Source organism: Triturus cristatus, chromosome 3_1 (assembly GCF_964204655.1).
Source record: "Triturus cristatus chromosome 3_1, aTriCri1.1, whole genome shotgun sequence".
In the NCBI taxonomy this organism is placed as follows: domain Eukaryota; kingdom Metazoa; phylum Chordata; class Amphibia; order Caudata; family Salamandridae; genus Triturus; species Triturus cristatus.
The window spans coordinates 306,841,631-306,855,858 of NC_140583.1; positions in this window are offsets into that span (position 1 = coordinate 306,841,631).

Below are 14,228 nucleotides of genomic sequence, written 5' to 3' on the forward strand. Positions count from 1 at the left end.
AATAAACCCGTGCTGGCGCAGAGAGACCAGCGGAGCAATAACCTTTTTTTTAAACAATACAATCGTAGTTTTGCGCCAGGAATCTGGTGTGACACCACCCTCTGCTGCCCTAAAGACTGACAACATGTCCTGGCTGATTACTGAAGAAATCTCCTTGTAGAATTCCAAAGGAATGGCATCCGGGCCAGCGGCCTTCCCATTGGCCAAGGATTTGATTGCCCGCTCCACCTCTTCCCAAGTAATTGGAGCAGAAAGTACCTCATTCTGCCCTGATGTAATTTGCGACGTGCCGATATTCTGGAGGAAACCATCAGCCAGGGTCTTACACTGAGATCTAACCACCTCCTCCTCATACAGCAAAGAAAAAAAATTCTTAAAAACATCGATAACACCTTCCGGCGTATCCTGAATGAGACCGAGCTGATCCTGAAATCTAGCAATTCAATTTGCCATGCATTTCTGTTGCAGTCTTTTGGCGAGGATTTTACTTGAGTTTTCTCCAAACTCATACATCATCGTGCGATACTGCACATACTTTGCAGCCAGGTCTTGGCCCAAAAATTCTAGCAGTTTAGATTTAGTTATAGCCACCACCTGCTGATCAATACTAAGGCCATACTGGATATTGCGTGTTAATTCCAGCTCAGCCACCCGAAGCTCGTCGAAGCGACCCTTAATCTGTGCCTGTATAGTTTTCCATCGATGAGCTGAGAAAATTTTGGTCTCGCCACGGAGTGCTGCCTTGAATGTATCCCAGACAATGCAATTGGATGCCGTTCCCCTATTGATATTTAAAAATTCAATTATCCACTTTTCCATGTGCTCCCGATATGATTGATCCAGAAGTAACTTTCTTTCAAAAGTCGATGGTCTAGGAACTTTACCCAACTGCCGCCAGGGGGACTCAACTATCAATGAATTATGATCCAATAGCGTTCTTGGGGATATTACAATAGAGGCTGCCCCTACCATCTGATCAGAAATGAAAAAATAGGCCAGCCGGACCATTTTATTGTGAGGGGCAGAATAGAATGGGTACCCATCATTATCTTTATGTTGATGCCAAACATCAATCAGCCCATGTTCTAAGACTAACGTCTGGAGAGCCTTAAACACCCGAGGTTTCCTACCAGAATAATTTTGATCACTTATCAAATTTAAATTGCTTGTCAATATTCAGGTACCCACACAAAAACATTGGGTGTGCCCATGCTGCTAGTTCTAGATTCAGACATTTTATAATTTCTGGGTCATCTAAGTTTGACCCATATATCGTACAGACAGATAGGGGCCTATCATCGACAACAATTTCCGCTATAGCCCACCTGCCTGCGGTATCCTCTCTAACTTTCTTACAGGATCTCACCCCTCGCTTTAGCATAATGGCCACCCCTCTAATCATTGATGTCTGACGAGAGCAAGCTATAAGATCATAGCCACGAATTTTCAAGCACTCTCGCTTTCCCCACGGTATATGTGTCTCTTGTAGACACAAGACCTCCACCTGCATAGTTTGAACAATTTTGGAGAGCAAGGCCCGTTTTTTCCCATCTTTCAAACCGCAGCTGTTACATGAGCTTAAACGTAATCTACCCTGCCCCATTTACACATAGCATACCTCCTAGTCTCCACTCAAACCATAAATTCTTTTCAATGATAAAGTCTGACATAGAACCAAATCTGCTATCACTAAATACCACAACCAAAAATTAGACCAAAAATCTTACTCACCCCCCGGAAGCCCCCACCCCTCAACCCAATGCTACCTCTACCCCCTACCACCTCCACACTCCCCACCACCCCCAACCCTTCACATCCCTTATGAGGCATCAAGACCAAGGTCCTAGTGATGGAATAGATTGGTCCCTCCCACTCTCCCCTAGATCCTACCTCCTATTTGACCAAAAGCTGAGGTTCTGAGCCGATCATAGCCGAAACAAAACAATACTAGCAAAGAAAGAAAAAAGATTAGCTCAGCCCCCATCAGAGCACGTCCAATCCCCCAGAATGGTAATCCAAAGAAGCAAACATTATTAGCTAAATTGAATTCAAAAACTCCTTCGCCTGAATTTCCGATACAAAAAACCTAGTCTGACCCTGATCAATTATTTTCAATTTGGATGGAGAGAGCAGGAAGGATTGGGCTCCCTTTGCTAGAAATGGAGCTATTAGCTGGCGGAGCTGCCACCTCCGCTCAACGGTTGCTGGACAAAAGTCCGGTCTAACAAAGAATACGCAATCCTTCCCTACCCTCTTCTTATCTGGTCTAGCTAGATCATAAACCTTCTCTCTGGCCAGAAAGTTATTTAGACAAATTAGAATTGCGCGAGGCCTATCGCCAGCCAGGCTAGAATTCTGCTTCTGCTTGAAGGGGAAACGATGTGCGCGTTGTACTTCAAGTTGCCAGTTCCACTGTGTAATCTCCGGGAAGGCTTCAGAAAATAAATCCACAACAAACTGTCTAATGTCTGAGCCTTCCCTACCTTCTGGGATTTCCAGAATCCTTAAGTTATTTCTCCTAGCCCTATTTTCCATGTCAGTCAATTGCCAAAGCATGTCCTCCCGTTGTATTTGATCGTATCCGCAAGATCCTTCTGAGTAGCCATCGCATCCTCCAGATTGGAGATCCGTTCCTCAGCCTCTACAATCCTCACAGCGATGTCTGAACACGCATGCCCCCTGTGGACGAGCACTCTCCAGTCGAGTCTCCACGCGGTGTGCCATGATAGTTTGGTAAATGACTGATAAAGTTATTTCTCCAGACGGCAATTGTGGATGGGCGACTGCACCACCTCCAGCAACAAAACTATCAGTACCAACTAAGCCAGGCTGTGCAGAAAAAGAATAATCCCACATCACAGAACCGAGAGACCCCGGGTCCTTACTTGAAACCAAGTCACCTTGGTCTTTCGATTTCATAGCTTTACGGATCGTGTGGGGACCATGCGGCGAAATCTCATCTTTAGATACTCCAATTGACCGCCAATCTGCAAGATCGCTATCGTCATCTGTCCATCTTTGTCTGAGCGTTCATCTTCTGATGAACCGGTGTGGTCCGACATTGAATAAAATTTATCTCCCCCCTCAAGCTCCTTTATATCTCCATTAGGACTAAAAAGGGGGTTTGAACGCGCCCCTTGAACATCTAGGCTTCGACCCTTAATGCGCTGACTGGACGATTCAAGATTTTGTGAAACTACAGTTCCCATAGTGCACCTCACAGGGGGAAGAATGCCTGGATGAGGATGATTGTTTCCTTCATTGACAGCTTCAAGAGGTTTTTCACTCCCCCAGCAAACAGCACATTGTTATCAGGAACATTAAGGCTCAATACGCTAACCTGGATGTGTTCTCGAGGGGGGGAGTCACAGCACTGCCATCCTCAACGAGAGTAGACACAAGTAGCCTAGCAGTAGGAGCTGCCTCTTTCGACTTTGAGACCGCAAAGTCTCAATGCAATCGACAGCTCCTGCTTACTGCCTCCCCCTACTACAGGCGTCTTGGCTTTCCCTGTTTGCAGCTTGAACAGAGCAGGTAGGGTCTGCTTCCCCTTACCGCCCGCCACGGGAACTGGTTCTGTAGTGCCTGCATCTCCAGCTGCTGTCTCATCGCCCCCACGACTAGCACGCAACTCCTTCATTCCATTGACCGCTTTGCCGGGGCTAATTGGTCACGTATTCCAGGCCCCGTGCCTTCACGGTCACGTACTTTGCTGCTGCTTTTGGGGCCATAGTACCAAAGGAACAGTGAGGCAGACGCCGATGTTGGAGACTGAAGCAAATCGATGTTGACCCAAGCCAGAGCCACAATATTTTACCGGTGAGTCTTTTATGTAGCTGTGCGAGTCGTCTAAGCATGGCATGGCTTTAGTTATTTTTAAGATCTAAAATCGGTCCCAAATTCAAGACGTGCTATATCGAAATTTGACTATCAGAACTGGGGCTGCCACCTAGTTTAGGAGGGATCATCACAGGGAAGCTCACGGCACCAACCTACACAGCCGAGGGACCGGCCGCCATCTTGCCCACCAGTCGGGGCACCTTACATTTGTAATGGATTTTTTCAAAGGAAGTGATAAGTGCTGCTTTTCTTTCCTCCTTTAGCCCTGAGGTTTACCTCCCATCCTGGTTCCAGTACCTGAAAAGCATCTGGTGTTGGACAAGGCCTTCAAGGCCTTTGGTGGTTTAAATGCTATTGGACTTCCTTAAAATGGAGGATAGCAATAATGTGTTTCCACATCTGGAATTCGCTACTAGTGTGTATTGCTGTACATCCACAGCCTGCTCCATGTTGGCTCTAGGAGAAACTATGGAGTCTTCTGTTTATCTGTCTCTGTTATGGCAAACCCAGTAGTGACCCTACCTCTCTCCCCCACACGCCTCCAGGTAGATCATTAACCCTGGTAGGGACTCCAATTCATACATGTTTCTCCTGTGGCATGGGCCAAACTATTTTGAAGTTAACTCGCCTTCTTCAGGGATTTGAATATGCATGCCTGAGGAAGGAATTGGTTTGCAACGTGAAGTTGTGTACTTCTATTGTAAATTTTTTATTGACATTGTACATCTGCTGCCTAGTGTTGATGCCCAATCTGGTACCTTCAGACTGCAGGCAATAATGTGTAAAAAAGAAAAAAACTAGATGCAGGGCTTCTCTATCAATGCACCCAGAATCTGAAACAACATTCCTGTATCTATCATGGCCTCACATAACCTTCACAGGAACAAGCTAAAGACACACCTCTTTAAAGAGCACTACATCTTAATGCAGTAACAGTTCACTTCTCCGAGTACCCCATGTTCCATCAATCAGTCATTGACACTGCATGGAGCTCCACAGTGGATAAGATAGAATTACATCTATGACTATAATACCTTCATGGGCTTTATCCCAATTATTTATAGGAAGAAAAATGGAAACTTACATCCCCTCACCCTCCAAATAAAGTAACATAATGGGGAGCAGCGACCAACGGCCAATAGGTCAAGGAAGCCTCGTGTTGATAAAGTTTGGGAACCCAATCTGTGGTAACAAGAAACAGAACAAAGGTACAATACATCAGGGCCACTGGAATTTTGTGGCAGGGGAGGTTCAAATTATGTGGCATGGTTGATTAAATTATGCAGCAAGAAAAGACAAATTTTACAGCATTATGCAGAATTAATTTTGATAGTATTACTTCATTATTTTCTCATTTTTAGGTCTCACCTACGCAGCACACATGCGCTACATAGGAGGGCCTATCATGGCCTCACATAACCTTCACAGGAACAAGCTAAAGACACACCTCTTTAAAGAGCACTACATCTTAATGCAGTAACAGTTCACTTCTCTGAGTACCCCATGTTCCATCAATCAGTCGTTGACACTGCATGGAGCTCCACAGTGGATAAGATAGAATTACATCTATGACTTTAATACCTTCATGGGCTTTATCCCAATTATTTACAGAAAGAAAAATGGAAACGTACATCCCCTCACCCTCCAAATAAAGTAACATAATGGGGAGCAGCGACCAACGGCCAATAGGTCAAGAAAGCCTCGTGTTGAAAAAGTTTGGGAACCCAATCTGTGGTAACAATAAACAGAACAAGGGTACAATACATCAGGGCCACTGGAATTTTGTGGCAGGGGAGGTTCAAATTATGTGGCATGGTTGATTAAATTATGCAGCAAGAAAAGGCACATTTTACAGCATTATGCAGAATTAATTTGGATAGTATTGCTTCATTATTTTCTAATTTTTAGGTCTCACCTACGCAGCACACATGCACTACATAGGAGGGCCTTCAGCCGTCGCTCTGCTCATTTTCAAGCACACACTCATGCATGTGGCAGCATCCACCTTGCGGGAGCGAGCAGCGGCGCGCAAGCTAATTGGCTTTTGCTCGCTCCCACAAGATGGATGCCGCCACAAGCACGAGTGTGCTTCAAAACAGTCATTAAGCCGAGTGCGGGCTGCCTTTTTAATTTTTTTTATACCCCCATCACGGGGCCGCACCACGCTCCCTCACGCTTGTTTTAAATAACGCAGCACGCCCCCTTAAATGTTAAACAATGGTGGATGCGTAGCTCAAACAACTCTATTTTCTCATCATTCTAACTTTTTTGTAAGCAGCGCGGCATGCCTCCTAATCACCAACACTGGCGGCAGTGCGGGCTCAAGCGACTGATTGGACCTGGGCTGTAAGTGCTATGTCCACCCCTGCGCAGACCCACTCTGGCACCCTGCTAGCCCCCAGCAGAGTCCTTGCCATAAGGCATCCCAAGGATCCTCCTTTAAGCAGTGTCATTCCTAGGTCTTCCATTGATGCTGTCCCCACCACGCTGGCGGTAATTCCCCGTGGTGCAGGCCCTCCTCCATTCTGGCCACGCTATGACCGCAGACCAGAGGATGTCTGCCAGGGGACCCATTCTTGCAACAGCCATCAGGTCTGCCTTTATCATAGCGCTGAGGTCATTACTGGCCAGATGTATTATGATAGCGTCTGGCTACTCGAAGACAAGCAAGGACTAGCATACTGTCCGCAACAGCTAATCACACTTCATACATGGTTTGTCTATACATACCACTGTGGTGTCGCGCAGCCATGTGCTCCTGTAGCACTTCTACATGCTCAAACAACGCTGGGCCCTCGCGATGTAGGAGTAACCCAGCATCCACACCTTCCACCTTTCGCTTGTAGCCCCTGTGGCATGAGAAAGAGGACCGACTTAATTGCATAACTGTCTGACGTAAGCCTTGAAGTCTTGGGATTTCTACCTGCTGAGCTGCTTGATCCCATTGTCCCCAATGCTGTGAGCTACCACAGTGGTTGTCGCCCCTATGCGGAAGCAGTGAAAGCCGTAGTCCTGGGGTGGGAAACCTACATGTCCCAGTGCCTGCCGCATTACTGCAGTAAATTGGAACTTGCTAAGACATGTTCCTTCCTGATGCATGAATAACGGGAGACCCCCTTTCGGTGTCTCGAGCAGGTAGTCCCATGTTAGGCAAACAGGGCAGCACTCAGGGTAGGGAATGTAGTCCAAATGTGTGGACTTGCCTGTTCCTTCTTGGTCAATCTTTGACTGCCTTAGCCTCAGAATCATATAACTGTCCCCCATTGCTGCATCTTCTAATCTCAGTCAAGATGCACACAGGTTCATTCTTGAGGGGGCCACTGGCTCACTGACCTTGTATGCACCGAAGAATGCTAACGTAAATGCCATCCTGAAAAGCACTATTTCGCTGCTGGTGGGGAATATACCGGGCAGCGCCTGTAACAGCGCTCTCAGCCTGGTGAAGTCAATCAGCTGCCGCCTATTCTTGCCCCTGGCCTAAAGTCTTCCCCATCCACAGCAAAAGAATGAGTTGGTCGGGTCTATGTCTGTGTATAGCTTAGAAAACAAGCATTGGCATAGCCAATAGGTCTCGCCTTTGGGACCTTATAAGTGTTTAGTTATCCAGCACAATATCCTTGGTGCAACAACATCAAGTGTTGCATGGCAAAACACTGATAAGGTCCCAAAGGCGAGACCTATTGGCTATGCCGAAGCTTGTTTTGAGTGAGTGGCTTGTGCAGGTATGCCACTGTGAGGTAGAGTGCTTTTACAGGAGCCCCTGTGACATTGCGCCTCTTCAAAATGTATCTTGGGTCTGGTGTAATACTTCTAGCCCCTATTCCCTTCTTCTCGCACCCAATGCATCCTTAAATGTCCCATGTACAGCTGGAGTTGACACTCCTATAACCCCTGCCCTCCAGTGACACTTTACCTGTCACGGGTGGTGGTGGTGGACGTGGTGGTGGTGGTGGATGTGGTGGTGGTGGACGTGGTGGTGGTGGACGTGGTGGTGGACATGGTGGTGGTGGACGTGGTGATGGTGGATGTGGTGGTGGTGGTGGACATGGTGGTGGACGTGGTGGTGATGGACGTGGTGGTGGACGTGGTGGGGGACATGGTGGTGGATGTGGTGGTTGATGTGGTGGTGGTGGACGTGGTGGTGGTGGACGTGATGGTGGACATGATGGTGGTGGTGGATGTGGTGGTGGACATGGTGGTGGTGGACATGGTGGTGGTGGATGTGGTGGTGGTGGTGGACATGGTGGTGGACGTGGTGGTGGTAGAGGTGGTGGACATGGTGGTGGATGTGGTGGACCTGGTGGACGTAGTGGTGGTAGACGTGGTGGTGGTGGACATGGTGGTGGTGGAGGACATGGTGGTGGTGGACATGGTGGTGGTGGATGTGGTGGTGGTGCACATGGTGGTGGACGCAGTGGTGGTGGACGTGGTGATGGATGTGGTGGTGGTGGACGTGGTGGTGGTGGACGTGGTGATGGACGTGGTGGTGGATGTAGTGGTGGATGTGGTGGTGGTGGACGTGGTGGTGGTGGACGTGGTGGTGGACGTGGTGGTGGTGGACGCAGTGGTGGACGTGGTAGTGGTGTTGGACGTGGTGGTGGTGGTGGTGGTGGACATGGTGGTGGTGGACGTGGTGGTGGACATGGTGGTTGTGGACGTGGTGGTGGTGACCGTGGTGGTGGATGTGGTGGTGGACGTGGTGGTGGTGGACATGGTGGTGGTGGATGTGGTGGACATGGTGGTGGTGGACATAGTGGTGGTGGACATGGTGGTGGACATGGTGGTGGTGGACGTGGTGGTGGACGTGGTGGTAGTGATGGTGGATGTGGTGGTGGTGGACGTGGTGGTGGTACTGGTGGCGGATGTGGTGGTGGTGGACGTGGTGATGGTGGACGTGGTGGTGGACGTGGTGGACGTGGTGGATGTGATGGTGGTGGAAATGGTGGTGGTGGATGTGGTGGTGGACTTGGTGGTGGTGGACGTGGTAGTGGTGGACGTGGTGGTGGACGTGGTGGTGGTGGACATGGTGGTGGACATGATGGTGGACGTGGTGGTGGTGGATATGGTGGTGGTGGACGTGGTGGTGATGGTGGTGGACGTGGTGGTGGTGTAGGACATGGTGGTGGTGGTGGTAGACGTGGTGGTGGACGTGGTGGTGGACATGGTGGTGGTGGTGGACGTGGTGGTGGTGGGCGACTATTGGGTAGGAGGGTGCTGGCAGAATGCGGATGGAGAGAAGGATTTTGAAGGGGCACATGGGAGAGCAGAAAGAGGCTGAATATTAGATACAAAAAACGGCGAGTAGATAGAACACGAAACAGATTTAACGGGTGGTCCCTTCTTATAGCACATGTGAATGTTCCTTAGAAACCCCGTTTTTAGTAAACAGGGGGACCATTGGGAGATGAATTGATTAATCACGCATGATGATCGTGTGCGATTAATCACGCATGATGATCGCGTGCAGAAGCTGGTGTTGTTCGAGTCACGGCGTTGGCTTACCAATGTGTGATTCTGGGCAAATTAGTTAATCTCCCGTGCCTTCTAAAAGGCAATGTGTTCCCGAGTAAATGTGCTCTTGTGTAATGTAACTGGGTGTCTTGTAAAGGGCTCTACTACTCTTGAGTTCAGTTTGCGCTGTATGAATTTGCTAAACAAACAGCCAGCAGACCTTGTAGAGCAATAGCCTATTATATCCGTTCATGTAGTGCACGCACAGCAATGAGGGCTCTGTACAGCCCAGTACTGCACACTACACAACAAACAAATATACGTTCATGTAGCGCACGCACAGCAATGAGGGCTCTGTACAGCCCATTACTGCACACTACACAAAAAACAAATATACGTTCATGTAGCGCACGCACAGCAATGAGGGCTCTGTACAGCCCAGTACTGCATTTAAAGCGCATTAAAGTGCAATGCTCCGTTAATAAAAAAAAAAACACGTCGTGCCTGCAGTGAGACTGGCTCACAAAGAAAAGAAAAAAGTGCTTAGCGGCTAATTAAGAGACACTGTCTCCCGCCGCAAGTAAAAGATCCAATCCCGGTGGGCGGGGCCAAAAGTAGACAGGGTGGTAACCAGGAGGGACTAAAAAGCCTCCTGGACAATCGTAACACCCGGTTTTGCGTAATTGGTGACGCAAAATGGCGCACACCAATGCAAAACACGGGCGGAGCAGAAAGGAGCTTCTGGAATCGTATCGATTCCAAGAAGCCTTCGCATGGCGAGTGCAGCGCATGCGCGCTGATAACGCCAGGCGAGACCTAAAAAAGGATTAAAGTCACTCACTAGAACTTAAACAAAGTCCGCCACGGACACAAGGAGCTCTGCACAGAGACCCGCATCTCCAGGGAACAAGTGTCCTGCGTCATCAGCAAGACCTGGAAGATTACTGCAAGATAGAGGCAAGCCCTAATGCGGCACTATGAAGTCGCCACACGCCTGAGCAGCAAGGATGATAGAAACAAAAAAACAAAGTTAAACTGTAATCACACTCCCCTCTTAAACTCACCTAGTACCGGTAGACCAGAACACATCTTCACCTCCTGATTTATGACGAGGGCTGCGGCTGTTGAGGAAAGCTGAGACTGTTGATAGAGCGATGTATGCCCCCCGGGGCCCATTTGCCACCACTGCCTACTGGTGATCGGTACTGCAATGGAAGGGAAAACGGAATGACTACCTCTCCCTGGAGAAGCTCACTCATGTTTGCCACACGCCCGAGGTGCTGACTATAGGAAGCAGTGATGAGTAAGGCACACTTTTTCAAAGTGTCAGCAAAGCACAGCGAGCGTAAAAAAAAAGTGGCTGCATAGAATAATAGAATCACCTGGCAGCAGAGGAAAAACTGGCTAACTGGCTAAACATAGAAACTCACCGTTCTTTGTTTGGGGATTAGTGGAGCATAATGAGGGCAGGCACCCTCGTTTAGAAGAGTGTAAAGAGCGCTGAGTGCACAGTGCGCCACAGCCCGAACAGCCAAGCCGCCTGAAGGCAGTGCTTTAAATAGGCCGGTACTGTCCGTACGGCACTTATTTTGAGAAGAAGAGTACCGACACTTCTTTAAGAGTGGCGTAATACTTTTAATTGGAGAGTACCGACACTTCTCCGAAACAAGTCGGTACTCTGTTGCAGAGTACCTGCACTTCTATTTTTCTATTTCAAACACTGCCTGAAGGCAATAAACAGTCTGTTCACTCCATACATGAACCAATACAATACCGGCTAGCACCACCAGAGGGCACCAGAAAAAACTGTTATGCTACGTTGTTCCTCGAAAACAGCAGCGCCCTATTTCAGCTGTAAGCAGCCCAGTCATAAAATGCCAATCCAGAGTCCAGCCTTTAAATGCTACTTATCAGGCAGGGACGTTTTCAAAAGAAAAAGTACGTCAAGAAAGAATCACCACAAGGGGCGTGGCCTGACAAGATGGCTGAGTAGACACTTCTACCGGCGCTCCTGTCAACTTAGAATACAAGCATTGGCATAGCCAATAGGTCTCGCTTTTGGGACCTTATAAGTATTTAGTTATGCAGCACAATATCCTTGGTGCAACATCAACCGTTCCATGGCGAAACACTTATAAGTTCCCAAAGGCGAGACCTATTGGCTATGCCAATGCTTGTTCTCTCTGTTCTTACGACTGTATAAAGTTCTCTGAAGCTGAGTTTAGGACATTAAATCCAAGGTTATCAAAGTGAAGTCAAGCAAATTTATCATTCAGTGGCTAGTGTGTAAACATCAAGGTGTTAGACAGGGTGCAGATGCCAAACTACGCCAGACATCAACAACTGCTGCTAAAAAGCACTGCCGAGGAGGCCTTCCTGCTTTCTCACCCCAGTTCTCCCCGTGTCTCAAGGCCCCAGGTTTAAGATGTGATGGCAACAAAAATATCCACAGTGTTAGCTTTAGTGAAGAAAGACTGTGTTGTCACTGCTTATATTTGTAGATTTTAAGATCCCACTGAATCTTGGACTTGGGAGCACAGTAATTTCTCCCAGTTGGCCTGGATACACAAAACGCGTGCACAGAACACACATTTTTTACATGGAAGTAATAAACCCTGAAGGGACGTGCACTGCACCACTCAGACGACGCTAAAGAGGCCGGTGACTCCAATCTTCAACTTGGCAAAAAGGTCACTGACACCCTTGTGTATGTATCCTGAGTTACTTCATTGGTCTATTAGGATGCACTGAAAAGAGCACATTTTTGGTTTACAGAAAACAAGTTATAAATTACTTTGACATTATTCACCGAACAAACCGTACCTGAATGGCAGCTACTACTACAAACAAGCATTGCGGCACCGACGCTTTACTTTTAATGTTAAAAGTAAAATGCGGGTGCCGCGATTATATCAAAAGAAATAGATGTTTTTTCTATTTCTATACTATTGGTAAAATCGCGGCACCCGTTCTTTACTTATAACATTAAGAGTAAAGCGCGGGTGCCGCGATTATACCAAAAGTAAAGAAATAGAAAAAACATCTATTTCTTTACTTTTGGTATAATCGCGGCACCCCCGCTTTACTTTGAATGTGAAATGTAAAGCGCGGGTGCCGCGATTATATCAAAAGCTTGTCGCCAGCCAGCAGCACTTTGAAAACTCACTTACTAAAGTCTCTCCAAGCAGCGCATGCGCGCTGACTCAGCGAGACCTAAAAAGGCCACTGTGCTTATGTCACTGCCTAAAAGCATGCTCACTACTTACTGTAGGTGATGGTAATGTTGGGCGCAAGGGTCCTAAAACTGACCGGGCAATTGCCATGCATGCATTTTGCGGGCTTTGGGCTCCCGCCCCTCGCCTTCGCGGCCCAGTGGGAGGTGTAAGCCCTGGTCCCCTCTAGGGTTGGCTGCACCTCCCGGGCCCACACTTCAAGGCCACTTCAAGCCTCAGCAATTCACTGCCCACCCGGCAGTGAAACACCACAAAGATCAATGATCGTCGAAGGCAGCCAGGGGTAAAATCAAGAGGCACTTTAGAAAGTGGAACTAGAAGAGCCATCAGGATTAAATGGGGCTATGGCCCGAACCCACCTCTGCTTGCTCCCAAGTGGAAATAGTAGAGATCATTTGTATGTTTGGAATGATTCTGGGCATGTGTCTTATGACTCTGTGGCCAGGAGGCTTTAGCAGGCTGTCCCGGCAGCTGCAGATCAGCAGAGAAATCATTCACAGGGAAGATGTATTGAGGCCTAGAATTAAAGAGTCCCTCATTTAAATGCCTCTTATAACTTAAACATAGCTGTATTGATTCTTTTTCAGCCATATGCATTAGTGAGTGCATTGGGGCAGAGGTGATAGTGATCCCTAATTGTTTGAGATATTGCACTGACAGAATGCCAAATTGCAGCCTACAGGTCACTACACACATGCAGGTGTAGATGCAAACTTGGTCTACAGACATTATTGAGGTGCATGGGTAAAGCAGTTTATTACGGTTCTATACTGACATTGCGGTGGGAAGGGCTGCATACTATCACGTTAACGTTTGATGAAAGCATTAGGTAGTAGCAACAGCGGGTTGATCTAATGTGATCTGTGAATAGACTGGATGACAGAGCAAAGATATTAGCTTGGTAGATAATGCACTCAGTCTCTATCACATTGCCTATAGAACAGGGGAATTTAAAGCTCTTTTTCAAAACGATTAAAACTGGGACCGGTAGGAAAATCTGGTGGAAGATAATTCCAATTTCGAGTGGCGTTGCTTGCCACATAAGGATTGCTTCATGTACCATTCTTCGCGAATTTGAATGTAGGAGCCTCAAAGACGAAGGTTTTGCATTTCTCGGACCCTGTTGACTTCCAGAGAAGTATTCTGGACATATCCTTCGTTGACGACAGGTTTATTTCAGCATTTGGCTTGGCCCAGTGACTTATACGCCTGACCCCACACTTCCAAATATGAGGACCATGGATGTTCTATCAATTACCATTTTTCATTTTTGAGCGTCCCAAGTGGCCAGAACTGCATGTTTCTTGCTTGGACATTGTTTATTTATTCATTTACCATTCCAATTTTAAGTTATCCATTCAATATCTGAAGAGACTTCATCAATTAGTTTGTCCTTCAACACTGTGATCAAGTATCAGTTTTTACTACTTTTTGGATATTTGAGCTTACCTGATCAACAGAATGTACTAATCTTTATCTGTTGGACATTCGTGTCCAGCTGTTGTTGCTTATTCTTAGCATTACTTTGGATACACCTTATTCTTAAGGCAGGTTCAAGCCATCATAGGCCCTTCCATCTGTCTGGTCATGATGACTTCTTTTAATGTGGAATCCTGATGAAGGCAGTACACTGGCCGAAACGCGCATCGATATTTTGAAGAATCAGTGCCACATTTATGTGTTTTTTTTCTATGTGACATTATG